The sequence below is a fragment of the Calypte anna genome, chromosome 1 (assembly GCF_003957555.1).
Source record: "Calypte anna isolate BGI_N300 chromosome 1, bCalAnn1_v1.p, whole genome shotgun sequence".
In the NCBI taxonomy this organism is placed as follows: domain Eukaryota; kingdom Metazoa; phylum Chordata; class Aves; order Apodiformes; family Trochilidae; genus Calypte; species Calypte anna.
This window is the reverse complement of record NC_044244.1, coordinates 65,459,809-65,477,464: the sequence shown is the minus strand read 5'-3', so window position 1 is coordinate 65,477,464 and position 17,656 is coordinate 65,459,809.

Genomic DNA, 17,656 nt, shown 5'->3' with positions numbered 1-17,656 from the left:
TAATTAACATGCACAGAAACTCATATGTTACAGTCTACTTATACCTCACTTAACAAATGCAACAAGACATTAAAAAAATCATATCAAAGAAACAAAAAAATCCCAAACCATTTCTTTGGAGTATCTGAGCCCTAAGAATAGAGAAGAAACAGAAAAGTTCCATTTGAGGTCATTACCATCAATAACCTGTAAGTTTTGTTTACTCAAAAGTAGAAAAGACAACATATGCTGTAGTACAGAGTCTGAAGAACCCTTAAGAGTATCATATGTTCTTCAGTTGCTCCATGCAGAAGCCCACTTGAACACGGGCACTGTCATTCTCTAAACCCTTAGTGCTCTATTCAGGAACAAAGCGGGCATTTCAAGCAGGACTAAAGTTGTAACTCAGGCCCTAGGACCAAAATTGGGATCCAAGTAAGACTCATTAGCTGTTGCCTAATCTTAAAGTTGCTTAAATTCATCCAGGGTGTCTGTGTGTGTGTGTGTATATATATATTTGATTCAGGGCTTTCTGCACCACTGTCAGCCTAGAGATGGCCAGGATTCAGAAAAAAAAACATGTTCCATTGGCTTGAAATCTTTGAGTGAATTATTGCAACAGGCATTCAGGATGCATCATCAATACTATGGCACCCTGGGAAAATGAAACTCAAGTACACAGCCTGAACTCAAAACCTCAAAGTCTTTTATGACCAAGTTCATTATATGATCTTCAAGAGACAAAGACTGTAATGTTCACTTACTTGCATCCAGATTTGTTCCTCAAGCCAATGGCAGTGATCCCAGCTCTTCCAAGTCCTCAGAGTGTTAGTCCTCAAGCTGTCAGTTTATAAAGAGAAGCAGTCGACTGTTGTACTATTAAGTGTGTAATCAAAGTCATACACTGAACTTTGAGGCTCTCTTATGAAAAGGATGCTAGACCAGGCATCCAAAGTTAAAATGACACACCTTCTGAAGCTCTAAGTCAGATTCATCCCTTAGCAGAGAACTGAGATACCTAGCATGTCCTACCAGCTCTCTGTAGAAAGTTGCCTGTACAGACACTTCCAGAAGGCTTCTAATATGAAAAGCACCTCAAACCTTGATTTTTCAGGTCAGTTAGTCAGGAACCTATCTAATACTTAAACTAAGGGAACCACGTCCTGTCAGGGTGTTTAACTGGAATCTATTTTAACAAATTAAGTTAAACCAATGCAACTTGCTTTTTTGGGCAAAGCTCAGCTAAATTTATTCTGGATATGCAGAATCCTCAAAAGAGAGCGCAGAGCATAAGTTTCCAGGCCTGAGAACAGTTCATTCCATATAAGCCAGAATTAACCTTGCAAAAAGGCCAGCCTGTGTTTGGGTAATGCCATTCTGGCTATGGGTTTAGTACACACTGTTCCCTCTAATACTCTCATTGCTCGACATTTTTATTTCACTTGACCACTGGGCATGCTCACTTTTGGTATATCAGTTATATTTCACCCATCATGCAAAATTCCTCATGGCATCACTAGCAGATCTACTGGGAGATCTAGAGACATCACAGCCCTTATACATAACTCTAAAAAAAAGGCATCTTTGTTTATTGCTCTGTCCCTAGCTAAATCTTTCCACTCAAAGTCAGCACATACCAGAAAGCATGAGCAAAGTTGACTATTTTTATTTCTTTTTGGTGTTAAAAACCAAAGAGTATCGTTGCTATATGAGGAGGGAAGTGAACTACGGTAGAAACAGCAAAGGTTTCCTGTCCTCTTCTATGTGTCAATAGTTAGCTTGCATGAGCTGAAATCCATATTTAAGACAGTTTAATATTTAGAAATTTAAAAATCTGGTCACTTTTAACTGAAACTTAACTCATGTTTCATATGTGGATTTAGGAGACTTTCATAAAACCTCTTATCTGGCCTTGGTTTATTCTGAGGTATTTTTGTTGGGCCCCAAACTCTTTAAACTAGCCACTACTAACAGCTTCCTTCTGTGAGAGGCTGTTTCAAACTACAGCAAAACTCAAAAGTTGAATCCAAAATAAACAGTTCCTGTACAAGTAAATTGATAAATAGCACCCCTATAATTACATAATTAGTGGTACAATGTGTTAACCACTTTTCTGAAAGCAATTTAAATTCTTACCATTCACACTGTCAAAAATATCATTGACCCAGTAGCTTTAAAACAATTGCTGAAATGATTGTTGGACTGTATTGTCATTATTAATGCCAGAACAGATCTGCCTGTGTGCAGACAGCAAAAGACACACACATCAGTATTTATCCACACTGTATTTTTTTTATTCTTTCATAGGAAAATCTGGAGGTTGGGGCAGGGTAGGATGTGGATACATCTGGCCTATTCACTTACCCACAGTTGTTACATCCACTAGCCAAACTTCCTACATACTGAGCACCAGTAGGTGTTAAGAAAAAATGTACCTTAACAAATTTAAACACTGGTTATCTAAAGCTTTAGTATTGCAATCATATTTCATAGAACATGAAATGCCAGTAGTTGATTGATTTTCTCCCTAAAGCCTTTCACATTAGAGAACACCTGAAAGAAAATACAGGAATAGACTCTTAGATTTGCAATAGAAAGTGCAACTCACAGAAACAAAAGGGATTTAAAGGAAATTTTCAACCCCTGATTTGGGATATGGAGAGCAAGATTATTAGATCTAAATATGATTAGGTGTAAATTGATGCTGGAACTTATTCAGCATAAGCAAATACCCTCATTTTAACTTTATACAAGATCATCAACAAGAATGCAAAATTACTGAAGTCTGCAAAATATTTTATCTTTATTAAAGGTCTAGTCCTTATGTGAAAATAGTTCTCTTCTTGCCTGCTGTAATTCTGGAATAACATTTCTCAATATGTAAAGCATTACTTGTGATATAGATTAACTTTGGTGGGCAACTCACCTAACAGAGGCTGAGCTGTTAGTAAAAATTAAAGCTCTGACTCTTGTGCTTGTGAAAGGCACCTCAAAAAAAATGGGGGAATTGGTTTAGAAGGGTCTGCCTGATACTTAGACTCTTTGGCATGCACTAAATCCACTAATTATAAGAGATGCTATTGATAGCTCTGCTCAGTATTTAACAACTGATGCATGTACAAAGAAAAAGGGCATTAGGAGGAATCCTTACCCCACTGTTTTTCAAAGTAAAAGACATCATGTAATAAGGATAAACTTGAATACTTGGATGAAAAGGTGTTTGACTTTAAATCTCATGGAAAACCAATGTGTTTCATTGATTTAATTTTGAAAGTGAGCTCAGCTTTTAAAAGACTGAATAGTATTGTTAGATGAAGATGTAATGATTTTACAGTAACAGCAGATACCCAAATAGCAACAAATTACTGAACACAAAATGCTTTACTTACTAGTAAGCAGCTGTGCTGCCCATGCCTATTATTCTAAATTTTCAATTCCCGGAACATGGGGGAGACACGGGGGGAAGGGGAGGCAGTAGACTTTCATTGCATTGTTCTGGACATGCAGGGAGAGAGACAAGATGCGAGGGATGTGGTTTATTTTGGCTGCAGTTTTATTAACTCAGCTCCTCTGGGAACTACCATCAATAACTTGTACAGCACAGGTCGTCATTCTTTCCATAATCATTCTCACCTGCTGGTGAGCTGCAGTTGGCCTCCTTTCTCCCTTCACTGCTCCCCTCCCTCATGCACACCTTCACAGCTGGCCACCAGCTCTCTACTGACCACCATATTCTCTTAAAAAATGGAAAAGGCAATTTTCTCCTCTGTCTGCCAGGCAGTTTCCCAGGTAGTTAACAGGTCACACTTGCTACCGAGCATAAAGCTGTTATCAAACTCTCTGTATACAGACTTAACAAAGTGACTCAAATAGAAATAATTTAGCCAGGATGCTGATTATCGTGACATTTAAGATTGCTGTAACAATGTTTACTTAGATCAATATTTGAAAATACCGTTTTAAATAGCAAAAGAAGTGTTTTTTCACACTGGTCAGAGAAAGTGAGAAGCAGAGAGCAATCTAGAGTCCATGTTTTTTACCTGCACACCAGGTGTCTGTTAAGCTCACATTCTCAACTTCATTCTTTAGCTCTAAGAATGGGAATGACACCAGCTAAGAGGGAGAACCAAGGACTTGGAAGGAGAGAGACAATGTGTTTCACAAGAGCCAAGACTGCTTGGAGGTGGGGATGTGCCCCACTGTCTGCACACACTATCAACCCCTTGAGTTGCTCACACATGAAGCTTCTATGAAATGTGTGTCTGCATGCATACCTGCTCCTCACCTCCCCTGGAAGGAATATGGGCCCTATGTGTGCAAATTTTGTGTGAAAGGCCTAAGGATGAATAATGGGAAAGAAGAAGCAAATGAAGCAAGGACTGTACTCCTATCAAAAGTCTAGCCTTTAAGAAAATAGAAAATAAACAATCAGAAGTATGCACAGAAAAAGTTTTCTGATATAATATCAGCTATGTAACAGGTAAAAGGAACAAAAGTGACTATGGAAAAATCCATCTGGTATTCCAATGGTATGACCACTGCATCTTAAAAAGCCATCAGTCTATTTTTATTTTTTATGCTCTAAGATTTTTTATTTGTTTTGGCAACGTAGCTTACATTTTCTATGAAGTATCACTGAGCACAGGAAAGGCTTTCTAGTGATCTTCAGTGCAACAAATGTGTTTGGAAATACTCATACTTCTCAAGCTATTAGAAAGCAGTTGCATGCAGTAGCTGTGCTATCAATGCATGACAGCTGATATAATTATCTCCCTTCTACAAGAAACAGCTAATGCATACCCACTGACTCGTCCCACTTCTGAACTGATTCTTTTTTTTCCTCTCTTATTGCTTCAGTAGCCAAATTAAAATAAATAAAAGACCATACAATCCATACCATTACAAAACCATAAATAGGCCTGTTCCTGTTGACTTCAAAGAAAATATGTCATAGGTATGCATGATGCCAGTTCCAGCAATATTAAATGAGAAGGACTTTGCATTTCTACTTTGGTTTGGGACTTGGGGGGGGGGGGGGGGAGGGAGGGCGGTGTTTTGGTTTTTTTCACACTCAATCAAAAAGTAAAGTCAACTGCATAAAGAAAAAAGTGGATATCAAGATGGAACACATTTTCATCTGGCTTCTATATTTTCTGAATGAAGTACCATGAAAATGAAGTATATAATTGAAACAGAAATTACACCTTTATTGCTCATTAAAATCTATCATGCACAAGATGTTGAATGCTGAACTACTGAACTACTACTGAACATGCTGAAATGAAGGAGATTTACTCCTTTGCATTTTTCAGATGAAGCTGCATTATAGGAACTGATGGGTCTTTTCTGGAATCAGGGAAATTTCTCTCTGTTTCCAAATGCAGAATAGTGGAAATATGGTATTATATCTTTTTGCTGCACTTCGTCCAGGTCAGCTCAATTTTTTTCCTGATGTTTTGGAAACATACAGACATGAAAACCGATGCCTGGCTGGTCCAGCAGGAGATAGTAAAATACTGCACAAACACCAGATGGGATTTTAACAATGTTTATAAAATATAAAACACTTGAAGCACGCTCTGTAAACCTAAAATTGAATGTTTCATCTCATTATAAGCCTTATTTTCACATAATGAATTCCTTTACATTTTCTGTTAGAAGACTGATGCTAATAGACCTCTGATGTTTGAAAGTAAACTCAAAAATCCATCTCTTTGGGAAATAATATGGATATATATGATAAAATACTTGTATGCTGTCACCAGTACAAATCCTATGTAATCATTATAATGTGATTGCATGGTCTAAGTGCTGGGAAAAAAAGAGAATTCTATTTTGTGTTTCTTTCTTCTATTAAATAACTAAGACATTTGTGGATTTTAGGGTACTGTATTATGGTTTTGTTTCTAACTACCAGCTAACACTTTTAAAAGTTAAAATACAGACTGCCTATTTATCTTCACATTGAAAGAAATAATATTGAGACACTGCTCCTCCAGGATTAGGAATGCTGCTGAATGGAAAATTTAAAGAAATCTACTATTATCACAAGATGCAGAATTATTTAAACTGAAGTCATTAGGGGGAGATGAGCCGTACTGATGTACTGAATTTCTTATTTAAAAAAGCAAACATTTCAAACATCCTGAGAAGAGTTATTTAGATGATTTTCTAACTAATTTGTTGTTTGATCAATTTTCTAAGATTTAATTTCAAAATACAAGGCAGTATTATCTGAAATAATTCCTTTAAACTTTAATTTTATATTTACAAACAACCAAAAGAGCAATTCATGTCAAAGCAATAGTGAAGTTCACAGTCACCTTGAAGTTTCAACATATTTCCCTGACAAGGGATGGAGAGAATCATCAAAACTTGAAAGTTGTCCCCAAAAGAAAATTAATTTAAACCTGTAGGAAACAACGAAGGTAATTTACATGCAGTATAAAATAAATCTCTAGAATGAAATGAGGTTTATATATAAACAGCCTTGCAGCCTACTTGTTCTTTTAAATTCAAACAGGATTTGTCACTAACTCCAGAGAGCTCAGGGTTCCTACTGCTCACTCCCTGCCTGAATGCTGTGATGCAAATGGAACAGCAGTGCTGGCATTGCTCTTGCATGGGACTGTTCAGAGTCTGACCACTGACTACAAATACAAAGTTGGCTTTGGATGAAGGAAGCATTCCAAACTCCTGCAATCCAGGAAAACTCAGAGGGGAGAAGAGGGCCCTCTCACCCATCCTGGGAATGCTTCTGCACAGGCCTGGGAGCAATTGAAATCAGGGTCACATTGAAGGTATTTTAGACAGCATTAGATATAGATAGTGCTGTAAAACAACTTTTTTGGCTGCTTCTACAGGACTTAGGTACTTTGTTTCAATGCGCTTTCAGCAATCTTCAACTTGAGCTTAGGGAGCTAAGTGGTGGTAATGCAATATAGCTTAGTTTAGGAAAACTTAATTCCAGAAATGCCTATTGCCACCTGAAGATACTTGGTAGAGGGCAGCAGCCCTGATATTTTTGCATCAGGTTTACCAGCTCGTCTCACCTGTGACTTATCACTTAATTTTAAAGAGGTGTCAAAGGAAGTGAGGCCCCCTAGTATATGCCCCTTTTAGTGTGACTCTGAGATGACTTGATGCACAAAAGTGCAGGGTGTTGAATGAAGTAAAGCCACAAGTGAGTTATGCATGGTCATCTTTAAATCCAAACAGTATTAAGTGCCTTTAATACTGTTATCCCTTTGCATTATTGACCTAGTCATATATTTTATGAGACTAACTTCTGCACCAGCAAGGGTTGCAATTGCATCCCCAAAATACCTCTATTTCAAGAAAACAGATGTATTTGTGTGACTGAGGGAGCAGTGATGCCTTACTGAATTCAATGTGAACATTTTCATCAGCTTCAGTGTTAACAGTAGAATCACATTGTTTTCAAGAAATGAAAGATTATAGTTGCATTAAATGAACAGCAAAAGGACGAAGCCAGCTATGTCGTGATCTCTGGTTTGCTCTGGGAAAGTGCCACACTGAAGGTCATCCAAGAAAGAATAATTTCAGGAGAGCTAGTGCTGGTATAACTTTTTTGTTATGCTTTTTGTAAAACTGCTTGTTCCATTAATTTAGTAGCAGATATTACTGTAGCTATTGAAATGCTATGAATTATTAATTATTTATTTTTATTCTTTTCTCCTGTCATGTATTATTGCACTTCCTGAGATTTTTACATGCAGTTTGTGGTGTTTGGTTAAATATTTTTAAAACACTAACACAGGTAAGATTTTAAAAAGCCAAAATAAATTCTGCTTATGAAAATTTAATTTTGGCTCAGTAATGTATATGCTTTGCTTACACATTTGCCTACATCTGTTTATACACAAAATCTGCCTTTGTAGAAATTTATGTGCCGAAGCAAGGAACAAACTTGAACTCCAACTTAGAAGTTGGAATACTTGAGTAGAAGGATCTTTACAAGTGTCCTAAAATGTGAGTTATTCAGTTCCATGTGTGGCATCACCTTGAAATCTACAGCAATTTTGAGTGTACAGTCACAGAAGAATCCTTACCCTGTGGTTCAGCATCTTCATGAGCTCTGAAGGAGCCCACAACTATTGACCACAACTCCTGAGGTCCTCTGGGTTACATAAGAGCTACTGAGTAGGAACTATGCTCATCCCTAGAGTCAGCACAGTAAGCTGGCAAAGCTCAGCACACACAGGAAGCAAACAACAGCAGGGAAGATGTAACATATTTTTGTAGGTAACTTTACTTTATTCATAGTAATTGTCCACAGAGTTCCTTACCTGAAAAGGAGTAGTGTCTGAATTGCAGTGGGAAAAGGGAAGCTGCATGTCCCTTTGCCTTCTTTGAAAATGTCTGTCTGCACGTTAGTTTTGATGCTGCAAGGAAAAAAATTCAGATTGAAATTTTTTTCCAGTTACTTTTTGGCCATACAACAAAACTGTCTATTTTTTTTTTTTTTGCTAGTATGCGTATGTATACAGGTGCTACTTTTCAGGTAACACATCCTATCCAAGCTCCACCTCATGGCTCCATCAGTGTCCAGTCCTTTCAAGTGCACTACATTCTCTTTCCTGTCTTCCCTTTCTCATCCAAGAGAGTTTATAAGGCTGAATGACTCTTGAATTATATTGCTTTTAATGGAACCCAATGTTAAATGTGCCTTCTGTGTTTCAAATTTTACATCTGGAAACAATAATAAAGCCACTTCACCTATGAGTAACTTTATCCATGCTATTTACAACTTCGAAAATATTTTCTTTGTATTTCTATATAAATGATTTGATTAAGAGATCTCTCAGATGCTGGCTGATACTTGCTTGCCTAGAGGGTGCAGTGCACCCTTTCAACCTCCTGTCTCTTCTGAAAAATAAGTTTCCCTTTGAAGTTACTGAGGCAAGCCAGTAGTGTTGGTTCACCCACCTGACTCCATAAAAATAATTATTCATAAACTGGAACACCTACATGATCTCTCTTAGAGGCAAAAGGTACAAGCTGGAATTCAGCACATTTCAGCAAACATTCTCCCATGTTATTATTACAGCAGATAAACATAATATGCAGAAGAAATTATTTTAAAATAATTTATGTTTGTAACACAGATAAACCTAATATAAAATGAAACTAGGGAAAAAGTAGATATTCACAGCATATACACTGTATTTTAATGAATGGTACATGCTTCTCCCAGGATTCTTTATGCAGCATATGGAAGATTTTTTTTTTAATTTTGATATAGGGTCAAATAGGCTAAAACTCAGATAGAGTTTTGGGTGAGATTAGGGTGATTGTATTCATATTCTTACACTCCTTCTTGAAAATGCAGTGATTCATATCAAGAGCATAACCTGTGTTGCAGTATATAGAAAATGTGCTAGAAAATACAAAGACTGTATAAATCTTATGTCTAAAGCCATGCTCCTTCTTTTGTTTCAGAAAGCAATTTCTATTCAGCAATGTCCTTGACTCTTCAAGTGCATCTGTGCTGCCCAGTGCTACTTAGCTTTTCACACAACTTGAACTACTCTCCTTTGCATTTGTCCTGAAAGATGTACCAGCTCTCTCCAAGCCAGCTCAGGGACATCTACATAGATGTATGGATGCATGTAAACACCCCTCTTTGGTGTCATGATACAGTCCTTGTGAATCAGAATTTTCACTGACTTAAACTGAAATTAACAACAGGGAGTATGAACTAACAGAGTGACCTCTACAGCTAGAAGGGAATGAGCCCCTGAACACATTTGGCTCACTCACATTTGTCTCAATGTGAGCTGACCCCTCTACCATTCATCTACAAATCTGCATCATAACTCAACAGATTTCTTCTTCTTTTTTTGTGGCAGAAAAAACAGGTCTTGACACCTCACCCTTCCAATCCTGATACTGTCCATCACGTGTCTCAAAGCCAGGTATAAAAACGAGAGAAGTACCTAATGTGAGGATTCTTTCAAAGAAAGTTGCTTGCTTCATTTGCCTGCACACAGTTTAGAGTTGTAAATGGTGTTCACTGACAGTCCTTTTATGGATTGAACGCAAGGAAATTTCGCACAACAATGCTATTTATATAGAGTACATATAAAGTAATTACATAAAAGAAGTGAGGTCTAAAATCACTCTGTATGTTTGATACATATGTATCAAACAAAATCTAACTATATCTGCATGCCCTTACCCTGGCACTACCTGGTGTTACCCTGCTGAAACACTGAGGACACAGATGGTTCACAAACCTGAAGGAATATTGTCCTGATTCTATGAAGCATTATTGTCATGCCCAGTAGTCCTTGGGCATGACAAGGCCCCTGTCATGCCCTTTAAGTATCAAAAGGACAAAAAAGTTACCCATGGGGATACTATAGCTAAAATTATTTAAAGTAAAAGAATGATGTGCTACAAAGCAAATCAAAGAGCCAAGTGTGACTTCTCTGTTGACAACATCCAGAAGGTATCAAACAGCATCTGGAAAGAACATCAATACCAGCTACATAACTTCTTTCTCTCTTTCTGATAGGCTCAACTAGAGGCACATGCCAAATTAATACTCTGGACTACATTTTACATTCAGCATTTTTTGTATCACTAAACAAAACAACCTGAAAAACACCTTGATTTCAAAGCAAATTTTGCCACTGACTTTTTGAATGCCAGTTGCTTCTGGCAAAATAAAGGGGCTATTTGAAAAAAAGAATCACATGAAGCTTCTCCAGGTTATCTGTATAGCTTCTGGTTATGATTTTTTGCTATTTTCTGAAAATTTGACAAGAGAATCGAAGGTATTTTTACCAGGAAGGACTAACTGGGGACATAGTCTCTTCATGGAGAAGTTCACCATGGAACTGCCAGAGTGTTTTGTAATCACCATCACATTACTTTTATTGTAGCTGGGCTCATCACTGCTAATATGAGACTGATTTGGTCACCTCGCTTCTTAAAAAATTCAGACTGTTCCTTCAGAACTGCCCTTTGTAGATTGGGTTCTGTAATTAAAAAAAATAATAAATCTTGAAATATGACTCATAATACTACTAGTATCATGTCTGTAAAGGCAGTTTCCTAGAAGTCTGGTAGAAAAAGCATAAAGGCATAGTCCTTTCTGACAGTTACCCTTAACTGCAATCACAATACTGGCCCAAGCGAACCTTTCATCTAACATGTTTGTGGTAGGATGATGGAACCTGTTGCAGCAGGTTGATTGCACCACTTCTTCACATGTAATTAAAACTCATTGGATAAAAACCAAACTCCATATTCACCCATGGCCTAAAAAACTGAGAAAATCTCACTGGCCACAGAAGTGAGGAAAGCGAAATAAGTCCTCATAAAGGTTATGTTTAGTCTTCAATGAACAGACTTGCTAGGCTACTTTCATTGTTGATAGAAGAAAATAAGCAGTAAGGGTGGTGTTACTCGGAATGTCTAAATTATGGCATTATCTCCTAAAGAAACTTCCCACTCATCAATATTTTATGCTTCCCTGCTTTCCTCTTTACTGTAAACTTTTATTGCTTATAACCTAGGTACTGTTCAGTAATTTGGGAAAGAATGGAGAGTTCACATTCATCCACTTTCTCTCCCATGCAGTGAATGGTTGTCAAGCATCTCCATTATAACAGTTGCTCTCAATACAGAGTTAAAAAAAAAAAAAAACAAACAAACATTTCCTTATTTTCACATAGCTTGTGAAGCCTTCCCTCATTGTACAGGCATGTCAGAGACTGTTACCTGGACTCTCAGTCAAAGAAACAGTGTCCAGAATTCCTTTTGAAATTAGCTATATAGGGTTTTGCTCAGCTTTATTAATAGCTATTAGTTGGCACGAGGGACATGCTGTTACTGTCCCTAATACCTGAGGAGCTCCTTGATCTGCAGCCTTGTACTCTGCACCTGTATTACACCTCTCCTCTTGCAAAGGCCTGCTGGTACACAAAGAGTGGAAGAGCAGAAAATTGATGTGGGCCCCTCTCGTTACACAGATAGAGGGCTACTTTTCTACTAGAGGGCCATTTTCTACTTTGGGATATAAAAGGGCTTTCAAGGTGAACATACACTGTATTATACAAATTCTTTCATAAATTTAGCCTTTCTCTCAGATTAGGACAGAAACACAGACCAATGTATGCAGGATGGAACTTACAGAGGTTATCTGGTTCAACCTCCAGCCCAAGACAGGACCAAATTCAGTTTAGATTACTCAAGGCCTTATATTGTCGAACCCTGACAAGAAATCAAGGAATCCTGAAATAAAGTATGCCTCATAGTCTTGGAACACCTAAAAATGAGAGATGAAGTATTAGTTTCCTGTTGAGCATTACAAGGACACAGGATTGGTTAGATGGATCCTCACTTTTCCTCTCCCCCACCTCTTAGAGTACCTAAAATCACAGAAAGTAAAATCTTGTTTCTGCCTGGTATTTTCTTTTCCGGTCTGTCTGATGCTCTTTTACCATAAAATTATTGTTATTTCAGAATGTCTGGGCATCTCTCATGCAGGTTTTATACTGCTGTTGCATTTTCAAGGCTAAATTAAGTACATATTAACAGCCACTTGATTATATTTTTGCCTCAAAGTGTAAAATTGTTTGAAATAAGCTGCGGGTCGTGCCTCCCTCAATCGTACTGTCACGGGCCCTGAGAAAGGTTCGGAGCAACACCCGCGGCCACCAGAGGGAGCCCAAGCTTTGGGCTTGGTCCGAATGAAACCTCTGTGTCTGTGTGCGTGTGTGTGTGTGTCTGTGTGTGTGTGTGTGTGCGCGCGTCTGTGTCTGTGTCTGTGTGTGTCTGTGTCTGTGTCTGGGCGTGTGTGTGTGTCTGTGTCTGTGTGTGTGCGTGTGTCTGCCTGTCTGTGTCTGCGTGTGTCTGTGTGTGTGCATGTGTCTGTTTGTCTGTGTCTGTATGTGTCTGTGTCTGTGTGTGTGCACGTGTGCGTGCAAAAAGTTATTTGGGTTGAACACATAAACGCACGGGAATCCATTCAACTTCTTCACAGATCAACTTGTAGATATAGTTGAAATCTTTTAATTAGCCTTTGGCCTCATATGCTTTTTGTCTGCCACTACTTTTTCAAGTTGAAATCATGCCATCTACACTTTATCTTTACTTTAGACTTTATCTGCTCTAGACTTCAGCATTGCATACAAATATATACACATTGTCCATAAGAAGAGTCCCAAATCTGTGCAATGTAAAGAAACAAATTTATAGTTTGTCCTTTTAAAATATTACTGATCTAATAGCCTGGGTTGTTTTGTTGTCTTTTTTCCAAATAACTGTGACCTAACTTGTTAGCTACCCTTTGTGTGAAAACTTTAATCAAAGGCACTATAGTTTTCATGTATAATTTATGTGTTTTATAGAAATTTCCCTGGACGGTTGCAATTCACCTGAATACAGATCTTAAGTTCTTAGGTTTTACTCTGGTGAGGTACTGAGATAAAAGGGGAAGAATAGCCTTGCATGCTAAGTGCAATAGAATTACTACAAAAGCCTCTATTATTTGGACAGACCACAGTAAAATATAAGCTGTATTTAAGAAACATTTATGTACTTGATAAAACTTGGGTCTTGGTGGGTTTTTTTAGTCTGTAAACCCACAGAGATATTAAGAGTTGAAATAACTTAGTCTCATCAGATTACCCCAAACTTCTATTTCTCAGTGTAATTTAATGATAAAATTTACTTAGTATTGAATTTGATGTTTTCTCTCAGATACATATTCTCAAGAAATATAAAGTAAGAGTTCTTATTGCGTGGAAAAAAAGCCTCAAAAAAATGCAGTGAGAAAAACTTTGCCGATATACTGGTTGACAGATGTAAAATTGGAGGAAATTCTAAACATTAAATCTCTGAAGTAAAATATACCCTAAATAATCTTCTTTGGTAACCACAGAAAATTTGAATTTAGGACCTCAAAACAGTTTACTTAGTCTAGCTTCTCAAAATGTTTTTAAGTTGTTCTCAATTTGTAATTAAGTTGTCCAAAGTTAAGAGAGCAAAAACTACCAGTGCCTCAAAATTAATATTTTGAGAAGTAAAGAAAAAGAAATACCTCATTCTGAAGATTGCTGAGCACAAAGAGATGTAGCTGATTTTACGTAAACTTGCCTGTGAATAGTATGCTCCTGCCCTAGGAAAGTTGAATACAATGCCAATTTTTACATACATATACATAACATGACACATAATCTGACAATTTATCCTAAAATGTTGACACTGTATGGAAAGGGTAGATTTTCCTCTCTTTTACAAATGAATCAAGCTGTAAGTTGTTGAGAAGGCAGAAGCCTGAAGCAAAACAAGAGGACAGCTGCATTCTGCTTGACCACCCACGAGCAATACAGTATCCCTTAGGAAGTCTTTTCTCCCCAAATAATTTCAGTTGTGTTAAGTAAAAATCCCTAAAATCATCAGCTAACAGACGTGACACTTGAGACTTCTTTGCACAGTAACATTTTCCAAAATTCTGCCTGAATCATTAGTATACTTAATATTAAGTGCATTAAGTGCATATTTGTTCTATAGATGAAGATGTGTTACCTGAAAAAAAAAAAACAACAAACCAACCTATAATGGAAATGAAAATTAAAAACTACAAATACATTGCTTTTAGCTTGCTCTTTTTGACACACATTCCAAGTGGTCAAACTTACATGCAATTATTTTTCAATGTAAAGCTTTGCTTTCTCCTTTTATAATTTTCTTTTTCTTTGTATATTTCAAATTCCATCTGTTTTTACCATAGTTCACAGAAATATTTCAGAAAGAAATTAAACTTGACCAAATTATCTTTTCTATACCACTGCTGCTTCTGACAGATTCCAAGTGGCATTAGACCAAAATTATTAGTACTGATTTACTTTCAATCTTCTGTTTCCCCTGTCTTAGGGGCTCATATAATTGAGCCAAAAGCGGAAAAAAAATGTACATGAACAGAATATACTAAGCCTGGGTTTTTCATTGTCGTTGTTTGCCAAAGTTTCCTCTTTACTGTATATAACTTCTCGGGGTTCTGCTCTAATGTAACAGCAATTCTAATCATAATCAATGCAAAAATACTTTTGCATAGCAACCTTGATTTAACTACCCACAAATATGTAAATTAATTAATATAGATGCTTTGAACCACCTTTGGGAGGAGTCTGTTACTCTTAATCAGATTCAGAGAGATGCCTGGGAGATTAAATTTGGGTGGTATGAATAATCTCTCCTCATCTTCTGTGGTCTCTTCTAATTACTGAAGGAAAGTAGCCAAATCCTCGGAGGCCTGACTTAACAGAAATATATTGGCTTCCTATATTGGCTTCCATTAAACTGTACTGATTTTATATTGCTGAGAATATTGCCTTTTCTGCTACTACAACAAAATCATAGAATCAATCACAGAACCATAGAATCAGAATGGCTAGGGTTGAAGGGATCAGGCTGCTCAAGGCCCCATCCAACCTGGCCCTGAACATCTCCAGGGAGGGGGCAGACACAACCTCCCTGGGCAACCTGTTCCTGTGTCTCACCACCCTCACACTGAAGAATTTCTTCCTAATGTCTAAAAAAAAATCTCCCCTCTTCAAGTTTTAAACCATTTCCGCTTGTCCCCTCACCACATACCCCTGTATAAAGCCCTACCCCAGCTTTCATGTAGGCTTCCTTCAGATATTGGAAGGTTGCTATAAGGTCATCTCAGAGCCTTCTCATCTCTGGGCTGAACAACCCCAACTTCCTCAGCCTGGCTTCATAGGGGAGGTGATCCAACCCTCTGATCATTTTAGTGTCTCTCCTCTGGACATGTTCCAGGAGCTCTGTGTCCTTTTTGTGCTGGGGACTCCAGAACTGGACACAGCACTCCAGCTGGGGTCTCACAAGAGCGGAGCAGAGGGGGAGAACCACCTCCCTCAATGGGCTGTCTGTGCTTCTTTTGATGCAGCCCAGGACAGGGTTGGCTTTCTGGGCTGCAAGCACACACTGATGGATCATGCTAAGCTTCTGGTTCACCACCACCCCCAAGTCCTTCTCCTCAGGGCTTCCCTCAATCCTTTCTCCTCCCAACCTGTATTCATGCATGGGATTGCCTCGACCCAGCTGCAGAACCTTGCCTTTGGCCTTGTTGAACTTCATGCAGTTTGAACGAGCCCACTTCTCCAGCCTGTCAAGGTCCCTCTGGATGCCATCCCTTCCCTTCAGCATGGTGACTTCACCACAGTTTGGTGTCATCAGCAAACTTGCTGAGGGTGCATTCAATTCCACTGCCCATGTTGCTGACAAAGATGTTAAAAAGCACTGGTCTGAGTACCAACCCTTGGGGAACACCACTCGTCACACATCTCCAGTTGGACACTGAGACACTGATCACAGCTCTTTGGGTGTGACCATCCAGACAGTGCCTAATTCAAGGAGTGGCCCATCCATTAAATCTGTATTGTTCCAGTTTAGAGATCAGAATGTTGTGCAGGGCAATGTCAAATGCTTTGCACAGGTCCAGACAGATAACCTCTGTTCTGCCTTTGTCCACCAAGTCTGTGACCCCATTGTAAAATACCACCAAATGAGTCAGGCAGGGCTTGCCCTTAGTGAAGCTGTGTTGGCTGTCACCAATCACCCTTTGCTATCTGCTTGGCAGGGCCTTCAGGATGATCTGCTCCATGACCTTGCCAGGCACAGAGGTGAAACTGACTGGCCTGTAGTTCCCTGGGTCTTGTTTTATTCTGTTTTTGAAAATGGGGGCTATGCTTTCCCTTTTCCAGTCAGTGGGAACTTCCAGTCAGCGGCTTTTCAACTTCATCCACCATTTCTTTCAGGAGCTGTGGGTGAATCCTATCAGGTCCTATGGACTTGCTCACCTTCAGGTTCTTTGGATTGACTTGAACCTGCTCTTCATCTTGTGTCATTCCAGTCCCTGCCCTTAGCTTCTGTAATATGTAGCGTGTGGCAAGAGTGGTGGTGGTGAAGACAGAAGCAAAGCAGTCATTTAGTATCTAGTCCTTCTGTACATCTTGGGTGACCAGCTCTCTCATTTCCTTCTGGAGAGGGCCCACATTTTCCCTAGTCTTCCTCTAATCATTGCCATTCCTATAGAAACTTTTCCTGTTGACCTTAGCCTCCCTTGCCAGATCCAATTCTCTCAGTGCTTTTGCTTTCCTAACCTGATCTCTTGCTTCTCTGACTACTCCTCTGTACTTCTCCCAGGTTATCTGTTCTTGCTTCCACCCTCTGTAAAATTTGTTTTTACACCTAACCATGTCCACAAGTTCCTTGCTCACCCACACCAGCCTCTTGGCACTCCTTCCTGCCTTCCTCTTCACTGGGACACATAGTCTTGGGCATGCAGGAGATGACCCTTGAATAAGGACCAGCTTCCTTGGGCTCCTTTCCCATCCAGGGCTTTGTCCCCTTCTACCCTACTAATCAGATCCTTGAAGAGACTGAAGGCTGCCCTTTAAAATCAAGTGCCATCAGTTTACTTCTCACTTTCCTCACTTCCCTAAGGATCTTGAATTCTACACCGTTATGGTCACTGCAGCCCAGTCTTCCAGTAATTTTTCATCTCTCAGAAGCCCATTTCTGTTGGTGAGTACAAGACCTAGCAAAGCTCCTTTTCTGGTTGGTTCCTCTACCATCTGGAGGAGAATGCTGAAGTTCACTCTGGATTTACGGAAGT